Source organism: Pinus tabuliformis, chromosome 8 (genome assembly GCF_031772625.1).
Source record: "Pinus tabuliformis cultivar Carrire ecotype Pingquan chromosome 8, CPIR1, whole genome shotgun sequence".
Taxonomy (NCBI): domain Eukaryota; kingdom Viridiplantae; phylum Streptophyta; class Pinopsida; order Pinales; family Pinaceae; genus Pinus; species Pinus tabuliformis.
Window position 1 is genome coordinate 1,026,747,578 of NC_142294.1, and position 25,887 is coordinate 1,026,773,464.

The 25,887-nt window shown below is 33.6% G+C and overlaps 1 pseudogene; it reads left to right on the forward strand.

Moving 5' to 3' along the window:
- The window catches only part of LOC149238880 (tropinone reductase-like 3 pseudogene), a 134,925-nt pseudogene extending 113,704 nt beyond the window's left edge, over nt 1–21,221 (forward strand).
- The last annotated feature ends 4,666 nt before the right edge of the window (nt 21,222–25,887 follow it).

The following is a 25,887-nucleotide window of genomic DNA, read 5'->3' on the forward strand; positions in this document are numbered from 1 at the left end:
AACTTTCTATGGAAAAATATTATTTCCATTTATATTATTAAGTTTTCCTTCTTACTTATGCACTATTTATCTGAGAATTGTTTACAATTATCAACCTGCTATATTTGTACATATATGGATACTTTATCTTTGTACAATTTTGAATTTACATTAAATGACTAAATTGTCACTTTATCTTCTCTTCTATTTTGATGAAGTTCATGAATATTCATTTTATTTTTCTACATGAAAATAACAATTATTGTATATTTCTAGTCCATTCCGTTTTATGAAAGGTATAGTTTCTCTGTTGTATTTTTTTTAAATCTTGGCTAGTAATGTACAAGAGAAAATAATTTCCTTATCTTATATCGATTCCAGGCTATTATATTTTTTGTACTTAGATGTCAATTATGTAAATAATTTGTTAGATAATCTTCGGCATAATCACATAATCAATCTTGTGTCGACGCGTTTCGAACCAACCAGTGTGGTTCATCGTCAGGACAAGTTGAGGAACTAATCTGGCTTAGCGTGAATAAATAGCGTGTGCAGAGACTCCAACGGCTATAATGCTAACGGCTACTTTTGACCGAATGAACTTGGTCAAACCACCAACCTCGGTAATAGGTATAATATTATTATTATCCAAAAATCAAATTCCGTTGGTCATTATATATAGTAATTAATCTATATTTAATTCCTATAAAATACAAGAACTAATCTATATTTAAATAGGATGGTCATTATATTTTGTAACATATATTAATAAAACTATAATTAATTATTATAAATTACTAGTAAAGGTAATACTCCTAGTTATTTATAGAATCTAGTTATGTTAGGTAATTGTGTAATAATTAATCTATATTATAAAATATAAGTATTAATCCTCATTTAATTAAGATGGTCCTTAATCCCATAATTTAATTATTAAAAAATACAAGTAGAGGTAATCGCTCATATATACTTTTAGAATCTAGTTATGTTAGGTAATAGATTAATGATTATTTAGGTAATTTAAATATATTGGTCCAATAAAATAATAAGTTATATATATTTTTCAAATAATCAATTTATTAATAAATTAAATTAGAATGTAAACCATTAATCATCCTAGAATTTTGTTATAGTATAACCAATAATATCGTTATATCATCAATTAGAACTATATTTATTGTAAATTAACCCAGACCTTAGGTCAAATTACTATTACCTATAGGAGCTTACTATAATATATGGAAGAAAGTTTACTACTATACTAATCATAATCTATCTTAAAGGTCTAATAAACATCAAATCTTAATACATAATTATTTATTCCAAAATTTTACTCAAGTTAATAATGTCAATAATACTTATACGGTTGCCAAAGGGTAATTTCTATGGTTGAGGGGGCTAGGAGGACAAGGCCGGGACCCAACAACTGCTAATCTTCCAGCCATCATCCCTATTAAGGTTGTTTGGCCTTTTCTCAATCTCTAGGGCCTCTCTAAATTTGCGATGGTGAAACTGCGCAATTTTGGCAATGACCTGAGCCTCCTCTATACATACATGATGCATAGTTTTTCCCCGCATGCTCAGCCAGGGCTGAGGACTTGGTCCTCCCATGCCTTAAGTCCGCCGAATGCTCGCTAATCCGCTGATTAATAGAGCGACCAGTCTCACCAATAACGATATTATTGGTTATACTATAACAAAATTCTAGGATGATTAATGGTTTACATTCTAATTTAATTTATTAATAAATTGATTATTTGAAAAATATATATAACTTATTATTTTATTGGACCAATATATTTAAATTACCTAAATAATCATTAATCTATTACCTAACATAACTAGATTCTAAAAGTATATATGAGCGATTACCTCTACTTGTATTTTTTAATAATTAAATTATGGGATTAAGGACCATCTTAATTAAATGAGGATTAATACTTATATTTTATAATATAGATTAATTATTACACAATTACCTAACATAACTAGATTCTATAAATAACTAGGAGTATTACCTTTACTAGTAATTTATAATAATTAATTATAGTTTTATTAATATATGTTACAAAATATAATGACCATCCTATTTAAATATAGATTAGTTCTTGTATTTTATAGGAATTAAATATAGATTAATTACTATATATAATGACCAACGGAATTTGATTTTTGGATAATAATAATATTATACCTATTACCGAGGTTGGTGGTTTGACCAAGTTCATTCGGTCAAAAGTAGCCGTTAGCATTATAGCCGTTGGAGTCTCTGCACACGCTATTTATTCACGCTAAGCCAGATTAGTTCCTCAACTTGTCCTGACGATGAACCACACTGGTTGGTTCGAAACGCGTCGACACAAGATTGATTATGTGATTATGCCGAAGATTATCTAACATATTATGGATCACAGAAGTCTAAATTCCTATGTAAATAATTATTATATACATATTGTTCCTTACTTTCTTGATATACAATGTTAGCATATCAGTGTAGAGTTTCATATTCGACATCTTCACAATATGAATTGCTATTGAATTATACATTTGAGTTTATATATATATATATACCATCTATTTCTAGTCCATTCTATTTTATGAAAGATATGTTTTCTCTGTTGTATTTTGTTTTAAATCTCGGCTAGTAATGTCCACAAGGAGACAATTTCCTTATCTTATATCGATTTCATACTATTATATTATATGTACTCATATGTCGGTGTATGTACGTAATTCTTTATATACATACTATTTCTTGCTTTCTCGATACACAAAGTTATCATATCAGTGTAGGGTTTCATATTCAATATAATCACAATATGGATTACTCTTGGATTACACATATGAGTCTCTCTCTCTCTCTCTATATATATATATATATATCTATATATATATATATCTATATCTATATATATATATATATATATATATATATATATATATATATATATATATATATATATATATATATATATATATATATATATATATATATATATATATATATATATAGATAAGATATATATATAATTTGCCTCAAAATTTTATCATAAACATGACCTGTAACAATAGTTACGTTTTAACTAATTTTATATTATATGTAGCTAATTTTTCTACTAAACATAGAAGAAAAATAACAGATTACTTTTACTTCTAACATTTTTGCAATTTTTTTTTAGATAATCATAGTCTAGTTTGCTTTAATAATTTACAATAAAAGTAGAGATTTTAAAACAATTTTTTATATTGCATTAAATTTACACACACATAAATAAAAAGTCTAGGGTGCTGACTTGGATAATATATATTCGAAAAATTAGTAGTGGAGTACTTGGCCCCACCTAGCCTTGATACTGCATCTGGTCAGCATCCTTAAGATTGGTCTTAGCATATTTGAGTAATTTGGGTGCTTTTTGTTGCCTCTCTAATTTTTCTTGTTTTTTCAATTTTCTATGATTTCACATATGGTCAAAATTTGCGTCACTTTACAATCACGGTAATTGCCACATAGAGTGACCGATCACACCCTCATAGGAATTAGAGGCACTATCTCACATATGTGGTCACTCCTATTGCCACTAGTCACCCATGACATCCCTTGTAGAGTGCACAAAAAATGTCTGTAGGGTGCAAAAATCAGTCTTTTTTTTGTTAATGTTTTTGGGTCTTTTTTCTTGTGAAAACTAGTAAGATACCCTTTAGAACTTGGTTTTTAATGTAATTTTTCATTATTATTTCCTTGTGATAAACCAATTAGGAAAATTGGCATTGGTTCCATACACTTTAGGTGTCCACAGTGGACCTTAATGTATATGGGTCTCCTTGGGGACATGACACATCACTCCAAATAAGTATGCCACATACAAACCAACTCAAGACATGGCACTTAATGAATAAGCTAACTCTAACGTGTATGTTCATTTTGGTCGACTATGGGCTACCCACACTTTGTGAACTCCACATCACATGAATCACCCATAAGAAAGGTGTAAACATTTTTTAGGTAATATTGAAATTTACACTCCCTCTTTACAAGGAAAGTATTTTCACCAACACTAGCCTTGCTTCCTCTCCAACTCCACCAAATTTGGGATATGCAAATCTAAACTCGTTGTAGTGTTGAAATCTACCCAAGAATCATCCTCCATCAAGGTATCACACCTCACCTCAAAAAAACTGGAAAAACTAGTGAAATATGATTATCATATCTCCTAGGAGCTACACTCTCCCTCATCAAATGTCTAGGAATTCCTACACACTGTTTCTTAAAAAATGACCTTTCCATAATTATTTTCTTTCCATGTTCTGCAACTCTTAGCTTTTAAACATTATATTTTTTCTTTCCTTATTTTTCATGGTCATTCCCATTCCTCTCCCAATTTGTTTTTACACTGTTGGGAGAGATGGAAAACTTTTTTCTTTGAAGAATTACAAGATATTCCCATCTATTTTGTCACTAGTATACCTCACTGTGTTCCCACCTTTTAGGGACAAAATGGATGATTTGATACTAAACTTTTCATGGACATGTGGACATAGTTATCATCGACATAAAATATATATTTCACTACCAATAGACATCATTTGGCTATGTTGTAGAAATCTTACATATACAACCATTTTTCCTTTTTGAGGGGTAAATGAATTAATGTGGGGCTAATTTTTGGTGGACAAATGTGGATATGTGTTAGATATTCCTAATCCAAATTTTGTCTTCATCCAAATTCATATGTTGCTATTATGGTAATAATAAAAAATTGTTTCTATAACACTTGTCCACCTTTGTAGCAACTAGGGTAGTCTACAAAAAATACATTTTGGATATTATATGCATTGTGTTGTGGAATCTATAAAAACTTGGAGAATTGCAACTTCATTGTTTTGTAGCAACCATGGACAACTTGCAGTCATGATAGCTATAATAAAAATCATGCATTCCAAAAGATGCCTTCTTTTTGTAGCGTCTTCACATGCATTTTTACTTGTTTGTGTGTTTTTAAATCAACCCAAGGTTAGGCACGAAAACTAGATTTATTACACCATATTCATTCTATATTAGTAAAACATATATTGGTTTGACCTAGAAAGTGCACAGCATAGTGGTACATAGGTCATAACTCAACCTAATAGTCAATGACTCCACTAAATACCTCACATTAGCCACCATTCATGATGTTAAACTTTATTTAAAAAGTAAATGAAGAAAAAATAACTACATAGGAAATGAGTTTACAAATGGTATTATAGAGTTATTAGAGTTGATCATTAGTAGCCCCACCACAAATTATCTTTAGACACATTTGTCAAATCTCACACTGCAATCAACAAGAAGCCTTTGAAATGTCATTAAACTCTCCAGGAAAAAAATCATAGAATTATTAGAAGTTAGATAGCTCAACATAAAGACATAATGATACTTTGAAATGATTAGCATAATAAATTGTTGGAATCACTGGTTCATTAGGTACATATACATGAGGTACCAAAAGATGCAAGTGAAAAAAAAACACAATAAGTATCTAACAACAATCATTTTTTTTTTAAAGAAGAAATGCATCATCAGGACCAGGAGACACTACAAGTGATGGAATTCTTAGCAAGTGCCAATTATGGGGAAAACCAAAATAGAAGTGGAAATACAAAGATGTATTTGGGAACTTCCAAAAAGACCTAAACATGAGGAAAATTAATACCAAAAACTGATATATTCTATTGATGCACAAAAAGTAGGGGAATTAGATGTTTACTCAAAAGAAGAATACACAAATAGAAAACTTAACCTCCTTGATACATCACAATGTTTCTAACCACAATGCATAAAATCTCTAGTCACTTTGCTTATGTTGCTGCAATATAGAAGAATATAAGATAATCATGACATTATGCAGCACATCATGGTAGATATACAAGAAATAATATTTCATGTAATGTTCCATCTAGTATGAATCGAGAGGGAATAAACCATACGGGAAGCCCATGACTAGCTAAAAACATTAATCCAAAACATTAGGCCACTAGGAATGAAAAATATATTAGAAAGCATACATCTAATCACATTTCAACCCATGAAAATACATGGGCCTTATCCTTCAAGAATTTGGGTAGAACAAATAGAAGTTTGCATAATAAAATTGGAGGCAAACACTCGGTAACAAAAATATAAGCTTCATAATTTCAAATATCTATGATAACCACCTAGATCAACTAAGACATGCTATTTTAGAAAGAGATAGCCATATGAGTATAATATTTGGATTTCAACGTTTTTAAGAGAAATATGTAAGAAATTACTACATATATGGCTAGTATTTCAAGTTGTAGATCCAAAAGTCAAGGAAACATGTACAAATTAGATCCATTTGGAGCTGGTAGATACGCTACATGATTCTTGTTTGAACTTGCATCATCAATCTACTATTATATGCATTGATCTAGATATGGGGTGGTAATATGATGGTTTATAGACATAAATACTTATGGCCATCAAAGAGCCACTATTTCAACAAATTGAGTAAGCAAGAATCCGTTATAGAGTTGCAACTAAGAAGAGAACCCATATACATTGAACAATAAAAAATAGGTTGAGTATCAAGAGATAAGGAGAAGCATTTATGGACATTGAAGAAGAAAGGGTTATGTTCCTATGAATAGAAGCTAAGGAGGAACTAAACCTAGAAATAATGTAGTCAAAACATGAAAAAATCAACATAATGGATAACCAAATGGATCAATATTTTCAGGTACAAGTGAAGTACATCAAGCGTTTCCATCATTATATCCTAATGTAATAAATAGCCGTATATAATAACAAATATTAAAACATTTCAAACAAAGAATGGAAAACCATTTAAAGTATTGGATAAACCACTACATTTTAGGAATAGGAGCATAATTTTATTGTGGGGGCCAAAATTCTTGAAAGAAGAAGAAAGGAACAATTGAATAGAGGACATATCCTCTACTGCACTAAAATTAACCAAATGGCCTAAGTAAACTCATACCAAGATATAAAATTATATAAATGTAAAGGCTTCATCCTATAAGAAATGTGTGTATGTGTGTGTGTGTGTGTGTGTGTGTGTGTGTGTGTGTGTGTGTGTGTGTGTGAGAGAGAGAGAGAGAGAGAGAGAGAGAGAGAAAGATATGATTAATTCTAGAGATGGTGATCTATTGTGACTCTTTTAGTGAATTGTAACCTTTGTAATTATGATAATAATTATCTTGAATATGGTTGTAATGAAACATTTTTCTTTGCTTAATTTATACCCACCTACCAATTATTTTGTCACATAACATGCCGTATGGGTTTGGTCTCTTTCATGCTCACCTACATTGATGATAGTTGTCTTTAATTATTTAATAAATTGGGTCATATGTTCTCTAAGACGCTGAATGTGTTGAAAAATAACCATTTTTTTTATCTTACCCTATTTCATCAAATGATATGTAATGACCTAGAATTCAAATATACAACTAATTACATCAATTTATGTGATTAATAATCAACACACAAATGATTCAACTAATTAGCATAAAATTTTCGAAAACCATGAGCAAAGGATACTTACCTATGGTGACGAAATATCTTACTAGTGATTTTGGAGTTGTAATGCTACTCAGATCTTGTTGACCGCAACAAAGCTTTTAGGGATGACTCTCCACCCATCCGTAGGCTCATCTACACATAACCTTTCTACATTTGGCCACTCTCAAGCCTTGAATCAACTACTACTACTAGGGAATCCTTTCTCTCACAACATTCTCCTCTTGAAAGAATGAATACTTCTCATCTCCCTTTTAGCCACTAGATAGAACAAATAGTTCCAAAAATGGAAAGGGATTGGAAAGGTATCCACATGCACAAAATCCATGTGTCAACATGCCAAATTTTAGTTCTTTTCCTTAAATTTTACTTAACTCAATCGTTTTCTTGATTCAATTCTTTCTTATTTCATTCCTTTTTATTTTATTTTCTTACTATATATATATATATATATATATATATATATATATATATATATATATATATAATATATATATATATAAATATATATATATATATATAGAACTTCATTTCATTATTTATTGTTATAATTATTTACTATTATTATCTTGTATTATTTAATTACTATTATTATACTTGCATTATTATTTATTGTTTTATTTTTCATTTATTATTATATTATTATTATTATTATGGGGCATTACATACTACCCCTCTTTAAGGAACTTTGTCCCAAATTCAAGCTTAATCTTTCAACTTTTTATTGTTTTATTATTTATTTATTACATCATGTTTTCCCTACATCCTTTGCTGAACTAGTATACCAATAGGGATCAAACATTACACATTGCTAGGGAAATATCAAGAAATCTCAATTAATTTTCCCAACTTTCAGAACCAGGCATAAACACTCATCGGTTTATACCATAGCCCCAAGGCGTAAACCTCATCTTCCCCAACGTAGGCATCCAGTCCTAGTACTCAATAACTCTATGCATCTTGCAAGGCTGACCCAACTCCCGCCACACTCACTAAGTTGCACACCCACATGCATCAAATTTGTCACACCCCTCTAGACTTCGACATCCCAATCCATTATCAGGCAATCGTCCTCCTCAATATGGTCCCATAGCCCCTCAAGAGCTATTAATCAAGAAATATACAAGACAATGGAACCACTAGCATATCTGATGTTGATTGAGTCTATCCCCAACCCATATGGTGTTAGATATTATCCCTCACAGGTATGGGCTCCCATGAGATCATCAAATAAATCAACCCTCTTGGCCCATTTATGGATTTCCCATCAATCACCACATCTCAACATGCATCCAATATGTTACACTTCATTTTGTCACCATGAAAAATGATCATCAAATTGGATCTCTCGCCATCCATCCAAGTTTCATGAAGCACTCCCTTGGAAGTCAACAACTTATATACCTTAAATAAAGTGTAAATTCTAGGAAACATGGTCCATCAACCTACTTTTAGTCTCCTACATAGTTTCATAGTCAATTTATGCACATACGTAGTTATTGACATTGATCCTTGTGCAAATGTGTGCTTTCTCTGCCACTAAAAATTGCACACATAACTCAATAAAAAGTAAAAATAAAAAGTGAGATCTAGAAGCATTATTGGGCAGATCATTCCCAACAAAAAGCCTCGAACTCATGTTTATTTGAGCCTAACCTCATTTTTGATGGAGCTAATCCCCATTCTTCAAGGATCCCTCATCCCTATTTTAGTGGATCTAATCCTTGGACTAAGGATTTCAAACTACTTCCTTTTGGCCTATTAATCAAGCCATAGGTGGGGGAGTTCAGGGAGGCTACTGAGAATAAGTTTATGTTGGAGAAATCAGGTTGGGTAGCTTATCATTCTTGGAGAGGATTGAGATCAATGGGAGGAGCTTCAGAACATCAAGGCACAAGTTTTGTAGTTCTTTTTATGTTTCTGAAATTAATACAAACAAGTGCTTCTTCTCATTGCATTGTTTAATGGATTAATTGATGAATTTCATGGATGGTTTATGCTATTTCTATTTTTCCATTGGAATGATGTTTGTCACTGGTCTCCTTGATCACTAGTTTGAATTATTGAATCATTTATGCCGCATATGCCTTTGATCATTTGTTGTTTCCATATGTGCAGGTCTGGATTCAAGCATCGAGGAGTTGCATTGAAGCACAAAGGGAATATTCATCAAGCATGTCATAATAAGGTATGAATTTTCTTTTCTCACCTTGTTAACTTATGATTCAAGAAAAGATAGATTCAGGGAAGGAGTTAGCTTGATTGTTTTCTTGTTACTAGGTTTTAATGGAAACCTAGGGAGATTGCTTGTGTACGCACTTGCGATTAGTCCTCATAACAAATTAGCAACCATACTGGGGAACGTCACATTCTCTTCCATCTCCTTTTTTTTATTGTCGAACCTTTTTGATAACTTTATTTGGGTCTTGACAAGTTAATGATATTTTGGATTTTGTGATTTGTTTGGATAATTTTTTGTTTTTCTTTAAGTTTCTCGACCTGTGCGGTTTATGTTCAGAAACAAAGCACATATCTACACATATTACCTTTAGCACAAGTGCTTATACGCAATGTACTATACTTTCTGCCTGCACATACTCTGAGAATTTTTGAAAAAATAGCTTTTCCTCATTAAAGTCTGAATTTTTGTTTTTAAGGTTTTATTACACTTGTCTATGTCTCCAGTCAATCTCCATGTGTTTGATCAGGTGTTATGAAGGCGTTTTCTTGAGATTTTTTCATTTTCAAGGATTAAAAGATAGGGTTTCTCAAGAATTAGTGTTTTGATGAGATGTGCTTCTTGTGCTACATTGAAAACATAAGTCATTTTTATTCCAGTACTGAAGTTTAATCATAATTACACTTTAATAATTTATTCCATAACATTCATTCAAGCATTTTTGTTTTAAGGATTTCATTGGGTGTTTTGAATTTGATTTCCTTTGGTCATTTCTCAAAGTTTTGTCTCAGTTTCTTAACAATTTTTACATGTCTTTTCTTTCATTTTTGAAAAAACATTTCCCCCTTAGTCACGGGGGGGTGGTGGTGGCGCCTGAATTGTTCTATGTGTTAATCGCCTTTCAGTGTTATTATTTTTTACTTTTGGAATTTTCACACGATTTCCTTTACTTACACTTGATCGGTTCTTTAGTTATATTAGTGAAGAGAAATATTTTTCTTGTTCTTTCACTAATCTGGAATCATCTTGTGTTTGTTTTGAAGAATTCTCTTGCATAGATTACATTTGCATGGTTATAATTCTCATTTCATGAATGGAAATTGTGCATAGATTATATTTGCATAGTGTTCATGTAAATTGTGCATAGATTACATTTGCTTAGTTTTCAAGAAAATTGTGCATAGATTACATTGTGTGGTTTGCAACTTAGAGCTTTGAATTGGATTGAAAAATTAGAAGTGGTATAGTATGGAGTTAATATCTTAAAGAAGAACCTCTTTACTTACTCTAGCTAGAATTCATCAAAATGAAGAAATTACAAATTTCATATTTGATGCATTAGAGTTTTGAGTCAAGTCATAATACCATCAGTTTCACGTCCATTTACCCTTTGAGGAAATAACAAATTAATAACACAACGTTAAGAAAATTCATCTAGAATTTTTATTTTTTTAGGGCTCTTTCCACCTACAATATATTAGGTTATAGGGCTTTGGAATATGGAAGTGAGTAAGCTTTCCAAAGTTGTAGACAAACATTAGATCTTACGATAGGGAGATAAATCTAGCTATTACAATTTTACTTGGGGAAGCTCCCCTTACAAAGGAGTCAAGCACAAGATCATATCAGACCTGGTGAAGTGATTGTATCCAATTCATTGGCTATGGTACAGTGATTTACACATATTAAAAATGGCTTCAAAAGGTACTTGGGGTCACTTAAAAGTAAACCTACAATTAACCATGTTGAGGAGCTTTCAAGGGGATTGAGCTTTACTACTCTGCCCTTACGTGTATGTCGGATTTGTGACTGTTCCCCCAAGTTGAGTTGTTGTAGTTAGTAACCTTAGAGACCACAATCTTACTACTATTACTCGAGGTGACAATAGAGGGAAGGTCCTGTGGTACTTGGAATAATTGTTGACTAGACCCATTTGGACTTTTTGGAGGGTAATCTTCACTCAAGATGGCATAAGTGAAGTTACTTGTACTATATTATTTCATTAAGAAGGTTGTCAGCATAATTGGTTCCATCCACTTTGTCATTATTCACTTTTCACTTTGATCTCTATGATGTTGGATTTCATTACCAACTAGGGATTTCGTCGTGAAAAGTCTATTTGCATGGTTTGACTCTTTAGATTTACTAGTGTGTGTTATATGCTTTTTTTTTTACATGACCTTAGGTGTGGATTGTGAATATTATTTAATTTTAATAATAATAAAATATTTGGATTGAATCTAATGTCTACCAATGGGGAAGTTACCGACCAAGGAATCCCCATTAACAATAATCCTAGACCTTTTCCTAATATTGGAAATGTCTGTCCTCCTTACATAGCCACATTGTCACTTCCCGAATTCACGATAGGTTTACCTATATGGATGTTCTCAACTTCTTTAATTCCAAATACTCCAATTGTACTAGCTCAATTGAGTTTTTCACCTCAACTGAGTTCACCATCTCAACATCACCAACCTATTTTTTACCCTTTACCTTCTTCATCCAACATGTCCTCCTCCCTTTATTCCTCTTTTCTTGGTAAAAGCCTTGATGCTAGTAATCAGGTGAATAAGAAGAAGAATAAATGGAAGAATAAGAAGAAGAAGTAAGATAATAAAGTATTCAACCAACCAACCATGGCTGTAAGTATTGGTAATGTTGAAGAAGCTTCTAAAATTCATCAAAAGCCCAAATACCCTTGCAAGCTTTGTAAGGGTGACCACTTCCTTATCAATTGTCCCAGTTGATCCATCAATTAGCGATTGTAAGGTTATCAAGAAAAAGAGTAAAGTTAGGTTTCCTTGTAGGTTATGCAAAGGGGTTCATTATAGTCACCATTTTCGTCATATGGAAGAAGCCTCAAAATTGTTGGGAAAACTTGTTGTTTCACAAAAAAAACTTACAACTAATTACTGTAAAATTATCCCCACCTACTGCCAATTGACGAAGTGATTGATCTATTCCATTGGAGAGTGAAAAATGTATCATTCTAGTTGATGGACCATTTGTTGATCAAGTGGTTGAATCGATTCCATCTTTAGTCGATCCCGCTCTTAATTTAGAGAGTGAACTTCATACCACTCAATTTCTTCATGTTACGTCTAATTCTTTTACACATGGGGGAATTTCACCTATTTCCATTGATCCCCCTCCAAGTTATGAGGCTACTTCCTTTGAAATGAGTAGACTGAAATAGCCTCATCTTCCTTCTTCCACCACATTCCAAATCACTATGAAATCATATGGTAAGAATGTGCAGTGCACTTGCCCACAGGGCTTTGGATTGACGGTGAATGGGTGCATTGTTAAGGTACTCCTTGCGATAGGTCACCAGTTCAATACCCCCGTGGGTGCTTAGGTAGTATTATATAAAAAAAAAAAAATGTGCGGTGCACAATTGTAAATGAAAGTTCTTATGTCAATAATTTATCCTCATCTGCTTGGAATATTTGGGTTCTCCTTAGCTTGTGCATGTTACACAGAATTTGTTAGCTTTTAACAAAACTTTTAGTGAACCTTTATGGATCCTTCCTAAGTTACCTATTACCTTGGAAGATAAAACTATCTGTATTGATCTTATGGTAGTCCAAGGCCCCTTAGATTTCAATTTGCTCCTTCGGAGAGACTATGTCTATGCTATGAAAGTTGTCGTATTGACGCTCTTTCATGTGATGTCCTTCCCTCACAATGGAAACATTGTGATGGTTGATCAACTTTCATACGTTGATCTTGCTTCGACTACCAGTCATCTGACACCACTGAATGTTACTTATATGGAAGTGGTGCCTACCCCGACATAGGGTAATTATGTGGTAACCTGTCCCATGTTTTCAGTTACCTATGCAAGCGAGCCTCTCACTATCTACTTGACTTATTTTGACCTAGATCTGGTAACTGACGTGGTCAAAACTTCAATGGGGGCATTTGAATATGATTTTATTATCCCTATTGATCCGCTTGACATGTGTTACTTCTAGAGTAGTGTTCTTCCATCCGATGAAGACCTTTTGGAAGCCATGATAAAGGGGTGTCCCTTGACTTGTGTTTCTTCCATTTGGAAGCCATGAAACATAACCTATGAGGATGGTTCTTTTCTTGTGTCAACCTCACTAAGAAATGAAATAGGTTATATGAGGATGGTTCTTTTTATGTGTTAACCTCATTAAAAAATGAAACAGGTTATATGAGGATGATTCTTTTCTTGTGTCAACCTCTTTAAAAAATGAAACATGTTCCATGAGCATAGCTCTTTTCCTGCGTCAAGCTCGTTAAAAAATGAAGCAAATCCTCCCCCAATTAAGTCGATTCTTTCACATGATCTCATAACTGAACCTTCATTTCATATGCCTATTAGTGACTGGTAGTTTACTTAGGCTAATGAAATGAAGCTTGGGGGGCATGTGCCTATGTCGATATGATGGGGGCATGAAAACCACTCTTAATCATAATTTTTCTCTATTTCAAGCCTGTGTAAAAATGAAAACTATTTCGAGTCCATTTCGGTTGTTATTTTCAAGGCTCATTAAAATAATGAAAATCCTGAGCTTCTTTTGCTATCTTTTCATGCTTGTAAAATGTACATGGAAATGCCGAGTTATTTCTGTCTTTTCCTGCTCGTTATTTAAATTGAAAGTCAGTGATATGGGTATATTTGTATCAGTTTTTAAAACTTATGAAAAACAAAACCCTGGAGTTCTCTTTACACCCTTTTCAGACTCCTTAAAAACAAAAAGTTCGCCAAGTACTTGATTGCTTGAACTCATTAAAGTAAATGAACAACCGTCTATTCAGTATAAGTTTACTCCTTTTACAGAATGAATTAGAATATTTATGAGAAAGGTATATGTTGACTAATCATGGTCAATAGAGTTCTCTCCTACATTATTTTACCCTTTTTCGGGATTGAGGGACTAAATTTACAAAAAGAACACTGTGAAGTTTACTTATGTTTCTCTTCTGACTCCCTAAAACTGAAAAACACCGAGCTTTACTTTCTCTAAGCTTGTTAAAATTTACATTGAAATAATTGAACGAGTTTTCTTTTCGTGTCTTTTTCAAACTCTCTAAAAATTAAAAAGACGTTGACTTAGTCCTATGATAGACTCATAAAATATAGAAACAGTGCAACACTTGTTGATTGAGGAGGTTTAACCACTCCTTCCTAAGGGTTCGTTAAAAATAATAAGAGGGATTCATCCGAAGAAAGAACTTGAAGGACAAGAATATGTTATCCTCCTCAAGCTTGAAAAAAATAAAGAGGTACTTGCCAATAATGGTGGGGAAAATTGAGAAGAAAAGTTTGTTTCTTGTATTTCAGGCAGCATGTCTCTCTTGAACATGACACTCCATCACATATCTATTCAGGTTGGGCAATCCATTTGTATCGTAGGTAATTGAACCTCATTGAAATTCGTCAGTTGGTTTCGGGTATTATAGTTGAGTCAAGTGCTACCAAGTTATATTTTTGGGTCACCAATATGTTCAAGAGAAGTCTAAACCTCAGTTCAAATTACCTTGCAACTTGTAGCCTTCAATCACATCTACCATCCTTGAGTTAGTCCTTGCAAACCATTCTTCAAAACTTGACATTGAGTTTCGTTTCGTAGGCCTTCTTGCGATGGGTCGCTTCCTATAAACTTCAGTTCATTATCTAGGAAGTTGATCTAGGAATCATTTTCAGTACCTTGGAGCCTGCATGCCTTAATGGAAGGTTTCTCACCTTCGACTACAGGTTCTCATCATTGAACTTCAATCGAATGATCATATGAGTGTTCAACATCAAAAACTATTCGCACTTCTGGAAGTACCTTGGGAGCCATTGTCATTATTGGTGGTTTCTCTCGTACTTGTTTACGATTCACATCATTGATCAATTATCAAGTGGTTTATGCCATGTTCGACTTCAAGATATCTAGTCGCATGGTTAGATTCGTAATATGGATCGAGAGATGGAGATCAAGACCCCGGATCTAGTTTCATCCATCCAGGTCACAAGGAGTTTTATATTCATGGTTATATAGAGAGTTTTATGTATGGCTGCATCCATCTATATCTACTTTGACATAATGTATTTCCATATTGATTCATCGAGTTACCTTTATTCTGAGTATGGGAATCCCTACCTCAATGATAATTATTATATTACATTGTAATCCTTGATTTATTGTTGCAGGTTTCCAACCATCCAACCATGATCTATGGTCCAATCCTTGATATGATAAAGTACTTCAGTCCTCAAAATTTTCCGACTTTTCACTTTAGGGGTCAATCTGTTACACTTCATTTTTTCACCATGACAAATGATCATCAAATTGGATCTATTGCCATCCATCCAAGTGTCATAAAAAACTCCCTTGCAAGTCAACAACTTATATACCTTGAATAAAGTGTAAATCTTAGGAAACATGGTCCATAAACCCACTTTTAGTCTCTTGCACAGTTTTCTAGCCAATTTCTATGCATACACAGTTATTGAGATTGATCCCTATGCAAATGTGTGCTTTGTCTGCTACTAAAAAGTGCACATATGACTCAATAAAGAGTAAAAATAAAAAGTGAGATCTAGAAGCATTGTTGGGAGATCATTCCCAACAAAAAGCCTCAAACTCATGTTTATTTGAGCCTAACCTCATTTTTGATGGAGATAATCCCCATTCTTCAAGGATCCCTCATCCCTCTTTTAGTGGATCTCATCCTTGGACTAAGGTTCTCAAACTATTTCCTTTTGGCCTATTAATCAAGCCATACGTGGGGGGTGTTGAGGGAGGTTTTCTTAGAATAAGTTTATGATGGATAAATTAGGTTGGAGATCTTATCATTCTTAGAGAGGATTGAGATCAATGGGAGGAGCTTCACAACATCAAGGCACAAGTTTTGCAGCTCCTTTATGTTTATGAAATTAATGCAACCAAGCGTTTCTTCTCACTACATTGTTTAATGGATTAATTGATGAATTTCATGGATGGTTTATGTTATTTCTATTTTTCCACTGGACTGATGTTTTTTACTAGTCTCCTTGATCACTAGTTTGAATTATTGAATCATTTATGCTGCATATGCCTTTGATCCTTTGTTGTTTCCATGTGTATAGGTCCGGATTCAAGCATGGAGGAGATGCACTGAAGCAAAAAGGGGAATCTTCATCAAGAATGTCATAATAAGGTATGAATTTTCTTTTCTCACATTGTTAGCTTATGATTCAAGAAAAGATAGGTTTAGGGAAGGAATTAGGTTGATTGTTTGCTTGTAACTAGGTTTTGTTGGAAACCTAGGGAGATTGCTTGTGTCCGCATTTGCGATTAGTCCTCATAACACAATAGATTAGTTATAACATCATAGTACCATAGAAAATAATCCACACACCAACTCTTGCATGTCATAATAAAAACATAACATCATTGTTAATCGCACCATTTTGAATAATAAATAACTACTTCATGCATGTCATAAAATATGCACGCAATTACCACATGTTTCACATCATGAAATACCATCATAAGTTATAACATCAACATATATGTATCAAAGATATATCATGAAAAAACATAATAAATTGAACCACATGTCAACATAAACTCATACCATATCATTATAAATATTAGAATCATTTAATACATATCAAATATAGAACAATAATACACTATAAGCATTCTTATTATGAGTCAATTTCATTTTCTTATATAAACATTGAACACCAACTATGAAATGAGATTATTCAACATCCCTCTAGGATTTAGGCTGTCTCACAAATATTATTAGTGTTATATTTTCATTAAGATACCAATTAATTTTCAATAATCATTTCCACTTCTTTCAACTAGCAATTCAACCATTTACACCATAGCTATACTGATTGAAGTACATTGCTAAATTTCAAATAAGCCTCATCATCTTGAGCCTTAAAACCTTGTCATGTATTCTTCCTTCCCCCAAGGAAATTTTAGAGAAATTCATGGTTAAGATATTACCGGTTGTACAATCATTCTTTAAATCATCAATATCAAATTAAAATTCCATGATCACTATACGTATTTTGCTTACCCAAATGGAACACATACACTAGGTTATCCTTATTTAAATCTTATGCCATGCTTAATTCACATGCATGTGGGCTTGTTGTCCCCTGGTGATTTATCCATCACCCATGTAATTCTCATTGTTCATCCTAAAAAATATTTTCTTATATCATCAAGTTCCTATATCAACACCACTTGTCTTTTTTATTGTAGATTCACCCTTCTTCAAGTTGGACAAGAGATTCTTCCACCTTAATTGTCACTCATTAAATACTATCTTTAGTTTATAATTTGAAACAACTAGAAACACTAGTACCATAATTTTCTGTGATAATTTTTCATGTACGGTGTTGTGTGGAAACAACTTCTTTTAACACTATCGAAACAAAGATTGATAACTTTCTCTATGTGAAGTCTTACTCATGAAACTATGAGTGCATATCAGTCATGTACAACCTCTATTATTTGGCTATCAATTCTTTTATCAATATGTACAAATCCTTCTCAAGGTATCCTTATAAAATTTCCAGGAACATTTCTTCTTTTACTTCAACTATTATTTTTGACTATTTAAACCATTAAACTTTTTCCTAGTTTATCACCAGTCATTCCTCAAATATGAGAATTCTCAACTTCCTATCTTGACAATTTTAAACTATGAATCTTATCAATCATGTTGCTCGGTCCACTCATCAATATCCTTAAGAGAACTTTATTCTTGATAGAAACATCCCTTCACTTCCTCCTACCAGATATTCATAGATATAATTTATTCCCCCCCAGCCTCAATTTCCTAATATTGCATGTCTACTAGCTTCAACAATGGAAACTTCTTCACTTCATTCAATTTCAAAAACATATTATCAAATTGGATTTAATTTCTCACCTCTAGTCATTGTGGTTTATTTTCGTCCTCTCTTAAATGCATAAAATTGAGACTCTTTGGAAATGTTGTTACTATTCCCCAACTTGGGTAATACACTATAAATATATTCATTAAGGTGGCTATCAAATGTAATCCACTTATCATTTCCTGTTTTAAGGGATCAAAAGAATAGAATCTTCTAATCATACATCTTGATATCCATAATTCATGCATATAGTTAGTCACCTGTGGAAAACTTTACAATGTGGCTCTCCCATTAGACGGAAAAACTATTATAGACGTTGTCATTCTCACAACGTATCTTCTTCAATTGATAAATTTTACTATGGATTTACTTCTTTAATATATGTTATCATACCTTCCAGGTTCCTGCATTATTACCATAATTATTCAACTTCATTAGTTGAGCCAATATTTTCTTCCTTATATGCATCATCCTTAAATACACCTTGTAGTGATTCTCATCACAGTCTCGTATGGAGATAATTCTATGACTTCACAACCATTTGCCACCGAGTTGTTCACTCAAGGGATACATTTAGAGTATCAAGTTATGATTATTCCAAAACCTTCCATTATGTTCTAATATAGGATGCCCCTTCTTATTGGTTTCTTACCCTTGTTGTGACACTGCCACTCAACCACCTTAAGTATTTATCTAACACTTGTTTTTGTTCATATAATCATTCCAAGTTGGCCATAATCACATGAGATACCATTAGTTATCATCATTAGAAATTTTGCAAGTTTCTCCTTTCTATTTCTCCGTAGACAACTTTATCTAATATATACTGCTAACATTGGGGACTAGGCCTATAGGCTTCCCTTCCTTTCTTAGGATCTATGCCTCTTTATACCTCTCCTATTTTTCTTCCTCATTTTTTTTCATTTGATGGTTTATTAATTTTGTAGGGATAATTGCATAGTATTTAACGGTATATACTTATTTCTTCCAATTTGGAAATAATTTGAAATGTACTTTTTGGGGAATGTACCTCTATTCTTTCAATTTGATCATTATAGTTTCTCCACATCTTTCCTAAGTAGTTAATGTCTATTTGCCATATTAGCATTGTATGTGATTTCTCCACATCTTTCCTAAGTAGTTAATATCTCTTTGCCATATTAACATCGTATGTGATTGTATATTACTTCATATCTAATGGCATTCTTATAACCTCCATAGTAACATGTTTATTACTTTTCAAGTTAACAAATAATATTTATTTATACATAAATAATCATCTTGAATCCATCTTATATACTTTCAAGTATTCATATCAATAATAATTTATCATTTTCTAAATAACATCATTACTCCTATATATCATTTTCAAATATCATCTAATATATATATTATATAACACATTATGTTTTAATATATCAAAAAACAAATTATTAATTCATTAAAAAATTTATAAAGCCAAAATATAATAAATAAAACAATTACAAGATGATTAAATTACCATTACATTTCATGATTACTATATATATAAAATGAGTGATAAAGTTACTATCATTATAAAAATGTATTTCACAAAAACTAAAAATAAAAATAAAAATAAAAATAAAAATAATATATATATATATATAGACTTATCCTTTTAATGGAGTTCTAATGAATACTCAACCGAGGGATGAAAGCTTACATTTCAAACTTAGCCCATTCATCAATAGGGTCTAGCCACATGTAAGTGATGTGGAGAAAATTCTCCACAGGTCAAGGCCGAATTTATATATAAAAGTGATTTTGTGATAATGATCTTTGAGCATGAAGAAAATGGAGAAATTTTGATCTATAGTTACAAAGTAGGGGCTTAATGAAATATTGATTCCTCTAGTGATAAATAACAAACTAAATTTACGACAACATCACAAATTGAAGTCAGATAAACAATGAAGTTGAAAGTGTATAAATCCAAAAATTTGATGCCAATGGAGGAGTGTGAGAGTTTTTGAATTGTAGTAGGTGGTATTTATTATTACGAGTACTTTTGCCTAGCAACGTCACTGAGAGGGAGGGGAAGGTGTGATGGAAGGCAAGGGGTAAGAGATTCAAAGGGAAGGTAATAGTGGTGACCACTTCAATATAGGGAATAGGGTTCACCATTGTAGAGTGCCTTGGCATGGAAGGTGCTTCCATTGTCATCTCATCATGAAAACAAACAAAGGTAGAGGAAGCTGTGGAAAAGATGAGAGACAAAGGGATTGATGTGCTGGGAGTGGATTTCCATGTTTCTAGTTGGGAATAGAGGGAGGGATATCATCTAAATGGCTGTAGATAAATATGGTCACATAGACATTGTGGTCTCAAAAGTAGTTGCTTTTCCAACTTTGAAATCCAATGTTTTAGTTCCAGAGCTTGTACCTGATAAACTTTGGGAGATTAATGTCAAGGGCACTATACTTCTTGTCCAGGATGTTGTTGTTCACTTGTCACAAGAGTCATCAATTATCATAATTTCATCAATTATTTCTTATAGTCGAAAGATAATGATGGACATCTATGGGGTTACCAAGACTGGTCTTTTAGGGCTCACAAAGATATTGCTCTTTTGTATAAGAAAACACAAAATATATTTTGGTTCTTTTTTTAGTATATTTTTGAATCCATAGTAATATTTCGTAAGAGGTGAGGTATTTATGCTTTCATGGTGTAAATTTTTTTATATTATGAACAATAGATGGATGCTAAGCTTTTCATGGGTAGTGGAGGGTTGCGACTTATGGACATAAGAGGAACTGTTACATAGTATTTTGTGACACCTCCTGCACTTCCCTGTGACATACCCCGAAGTGCCTGAAACATGACCATCATGGAGTGTACTCATCTAGATATGTAGCTTAGATCCTCCCTAAAACACTGATGGAAAAATGCCTTGAGCTTCCCCTGAAGAAAATATCTCTAAAACCCTAATTTTAGTATCATCGCTCCCCTGACACTGGGAACCTATGCTGGTCGCTAGTTACACTATACTAACCTCATGATGCCAGTGCACTTTTTTCTTGGATACCCGCAATGATCCCTAAAAGGAAACTTTTCCCAAAGAGGACAAGAAGCTTCGTGATCTAGAGACTTCCGGAATGACAGCTAGAGGTTGTTCGGCGTGGATGAGGTCGAGTTCTCTCAATTTGGCCCTTTGGCATTATCCCTATGAGCTACCTCCTTGAGATGAGGGCCTCCTCCTATCTTTCGAGAGATACTAGCTCCCTTTCCCTGCCTATATATTCATCTTTTCCCATTCCCAAATGGTTGTTCTTTGGCTATTTACACCCTTATGTTGAGGTTGTGCCTACATGCTACTCATTTGGCTTGAAGAAGGAGTGGTTGGAGAGCTTGAGCTTGGAATTGGACATTCACTCAAGGAGAGCTTATTGACATCAAGGCTTGGTTGTATGCTTCCTACGTTATTCTATTAATGTATACAACTGCTAGTTCACTTTCCATAAATGTGTGTGTTTTTCTTCATTAGTCGCGTTGTCATCACTGCTTTTTTAATTACAGCCACGTTGATATCCCTTCTATCACCCTTTTGCCTATAATAGGCACACTGATCCTAGAGGATAAAGAAAAATTATGGTTTTTTCATGTTTTCAATGTTTTTGGCTTCTGTCAATGATTTTCCAGTGTGTCTATAGTTTATTTTTCTTGGTTGTTATGCTTGTATGACTGCAATTTTCTCTTGACTTTTTTAATGTGTGTTTGAAGCTTGATTTCTTTCTAAGGTTTCTAGGGCTTTTAGGTCACCCTCCACTCATTGTATGGTCTACTTTCCTGAGATTGATTGCTTCCATTCAGGATTCTTCTTGCAATCAGGACATATTTTGCATGTTTGTTTTGGTTCATTGAAGTGAAATTGTTTTCATTAGTGTCAAGTCATATTGATGCTTTGGAGATTGCTTTAGTTCCATTGTCAAGCATAGATTACAAATTGTTTGCTTTGGCTGGACTGAAAGAGAGTACTTATGTTCGTTTTTTTATGTTTTGGAAAGAAAAAAATTGAAATATCTCTTCATTTAAGTATTTTTGAGACATTTTTTGCATTCGAAACCATAAAGTGAAAGAAATTTTCATTTTCATGAGTTGATTGCATTTTCCTTTGCTCATTTCATTAGTTTGCATGGTTGGATCAAAGTGAAAGAAAAATCATTAGTGCATCTCAGTGAAAGGAAAGTGATTTTTGTTTCTAATAGGATTGCATATTGGCATTTCATTAGTTAGTTAAATGAAAGATTATATTTTGTTTTTACATTTTGCATTGGAAAGGATTGTGTTTTGATGCATTATTTGGTTGTTTCTCTTCCTTTGTTAGTTTAGCCTTCATCGAATGAAAAGGTTTCATTTTCATCATTTAGTTGCATTATAGGAATAGGTGACATCGTTGAGCCATCAAATTGAAACTTAATCCAAGATAAACTTAAAATTTACCTCAATTAACCTAAGGAGCATTTGTCACCTAATGCAAATATCTAGAGGTCTAGGCTAGAGAGGTGTTCCAACGTATTTAAACATAACAGTTGTCATTAACTGCCTGCAGTGTATCCCATGGGTGAAATCTCATCCCAATATGGAAGCATATAGAAGGTTCTCCAGTAATTTTGGGTATATAGGAGGCACTTGAGTATGATAAGTATATAGGGACGCTCTCATTGAACAGTTCTGCATTAGATAGTGCTAACACGAACTTATGCTCCCTGTATCGTCACATATATATTAGGAGACCCCATTAGGTTGCTATCCTTTAGCCACAGGTAACCAAGTCAGCCACCTTGTAAACATGATACACTAAACACAACATTCAGGGAGATCCACCACCGTACGTCAAGTCCTTGGTTTTGGCTAAGGTGTATATAATGGTTAACGGTTATTTGGTAAATCCTCTTGCCTAGTATTACCCATTTTGATTTATTTGTTATTTTGTGTCATAAACTTAACTTCCAACGATAACATGTCGAACCAATGTAGTTGCTTCTTGGCTCCATATTGAGTAATTCCTTGTAAATTTTATTTTTAATCAGCCCTCAACGAATCATCTCTTCTTCTTCTTCTGTTCTTGAGAGAAAGTAACCGTGCATGAACCATTGAGTTTAGCCCACAGTTCCCCTTCGTTGTCTGATAGTGAAGGGTCGTCACAAGGAGTTCATCCAGAACTTCCACAATCACTTGAAGCTTAAGGCTTTGAACTTGGAATTGTCCTGAGGATCTGATCCATTGATTCTTTTCCACCACCTCTAGATTCTTTGTCACCTTAGGAGTCTAATCCAGAAAACCCTGAGAGTCAACAAAGGTTTTTTGTATATCTCCCGAATCCGTTATTTTATCCTTTTGTGATATCTACTCAACATCCTTATAGTCCATACAATCGACCTGGTGTTCCTTTAGAGTTATCTCCTTGTACATATCAGATTCCTCCTCGCCAACTGTTTCCACGCATGTATTTAGAAGGTGATATTCCAACCTCTCCTCAAGGTCCTCTGGAAGTCTTTGCTACTCACACTCCTCATGTTGATGAAGAGAAAGAATATGAATTTCTTCCTGAAGGCTTTCCTTTTACAGGAAGAGTTTCGTCTCAAACAATTCCTAAAACCAGTGGGCCTATGCTTTGACATGGTTATACAACCTTGGCTCAATTAGTTTCAGGAACTCCCAATGCTTCCTCTTTGTACCAAAATCATATTTGGTTTTCAAATACTATGCCTACTCCCGGTCCGTTTATTCCTAACGTGACCTCTCAAATACCTGTACAAACCGTTGTACATCAGTTCCCATTCAACTGAAGATTCCATTGAAACATATACCTTCATTTCAACCTTACATTCAGGTACAATCAATTGCTTCGATTCATGCATCTGTAAGTTCCTCAATCCCTCCGTCAAGTGGGAAAAATGTACCACTGCATTATTCATAACATGGGGGACATAGCCCAAACATTCCTTTTGTGTCAGGTGGAACCCATGTGAGTGGATCACAACCTCACATGGTTGGAGTCAATCAACCTTATCCTGGTGGTATTCCCAACTTCGTTAGTTCATTCGAGGTAGGTAATATCCAGTATCAACAACCTTACACAACCCAGATACCACTCTAACAATCTTATGTTCCATATGGTTCACAAGCACTGCAAAATCCACCCTATATTCCACAAGCAGGTCCTCATGTGCAACTTGGTCAATCTGCTATTCCTGGTGCATATGGTCAAATCCCATTTGGAACTTACCAATACCCATAAGGTATCTCTCAAGGAACTATCCAACAACAATTACAGCAGCAAAGGAAACCTTTGCAGAAGCAGGGGAAACCTTTGCAGCAGTATCAACAACCTTTGCAACAACAAGCATAGTTTTTTCAACAACCCAACCAACCCTTGTATTCGCAAGGCCAACCTTTGTAGCAGCAAGTTCGACCCTTGTATAAGAAAGCTCAACATGTATATCAAAAAGGTCAAACCTTGTAGAAACAAGGTCAACCCCTGCAGCAGTAAGGCCAATCACTTCATATCCAAGGTCAGTAGGTGCAGCAACCTTACAATCCATATGTTGCACATAATGTTTATCCTCCTTATGGTTATCAACGGCCTATGGCAGGTCAGTATCAACCCTACCCTGGAAAGAATCCACCTTATGGTCAAGGTATCCCTCAGTGGGGGCAGAATCAAACCCGCTATAGTCAAAATCCTTCACTTTGGGGGAAAAATCCTTACCAACAAGGTTAGAACTCACAGGTTGGGACTCCTAAAATTATCTACCTTTAAACCCGAAATTTCCATTTTTAGCTACGTTGGAACTTCTTGATGTCTTGAGACTTACTAATGATCCCATTCTTCATTCACCTTATTGGCTTCTAGTTCCTACAAAAATTCCGAGCGATTGCCACAAGTTCGAAGGAAAACCTAAAGGGGACCCCCAAGACCATGTGATGACATATCACTTATGGTGTTCTTCCAACTCTTATCTTGATGATTCTATTCATCTCCACCTCTTTCAATGAACCTTTGACAGGTGTTGCTGCAAAATGGTATGACAAGTTGCCTTGAGGTACCTATGCAAACTTTAATTCTTTGGCTTTGGCCTCTGTCACCCACTTCTAGTTACTAGTTCGTTCTAAAACTGGTACTCATTTTCTCACCTCTCTAAAGAAAGATACCACGACCCATATTTCTGATCACATCCATGAATGGAGATGTCGGCACCGCCTCATCAAATTTGAAATTCTTGATGAGTTGTTAACTGAACGGTTCATCAAATCATTCAAAAATAAAATTTCTAAAGATATAGCAATGGG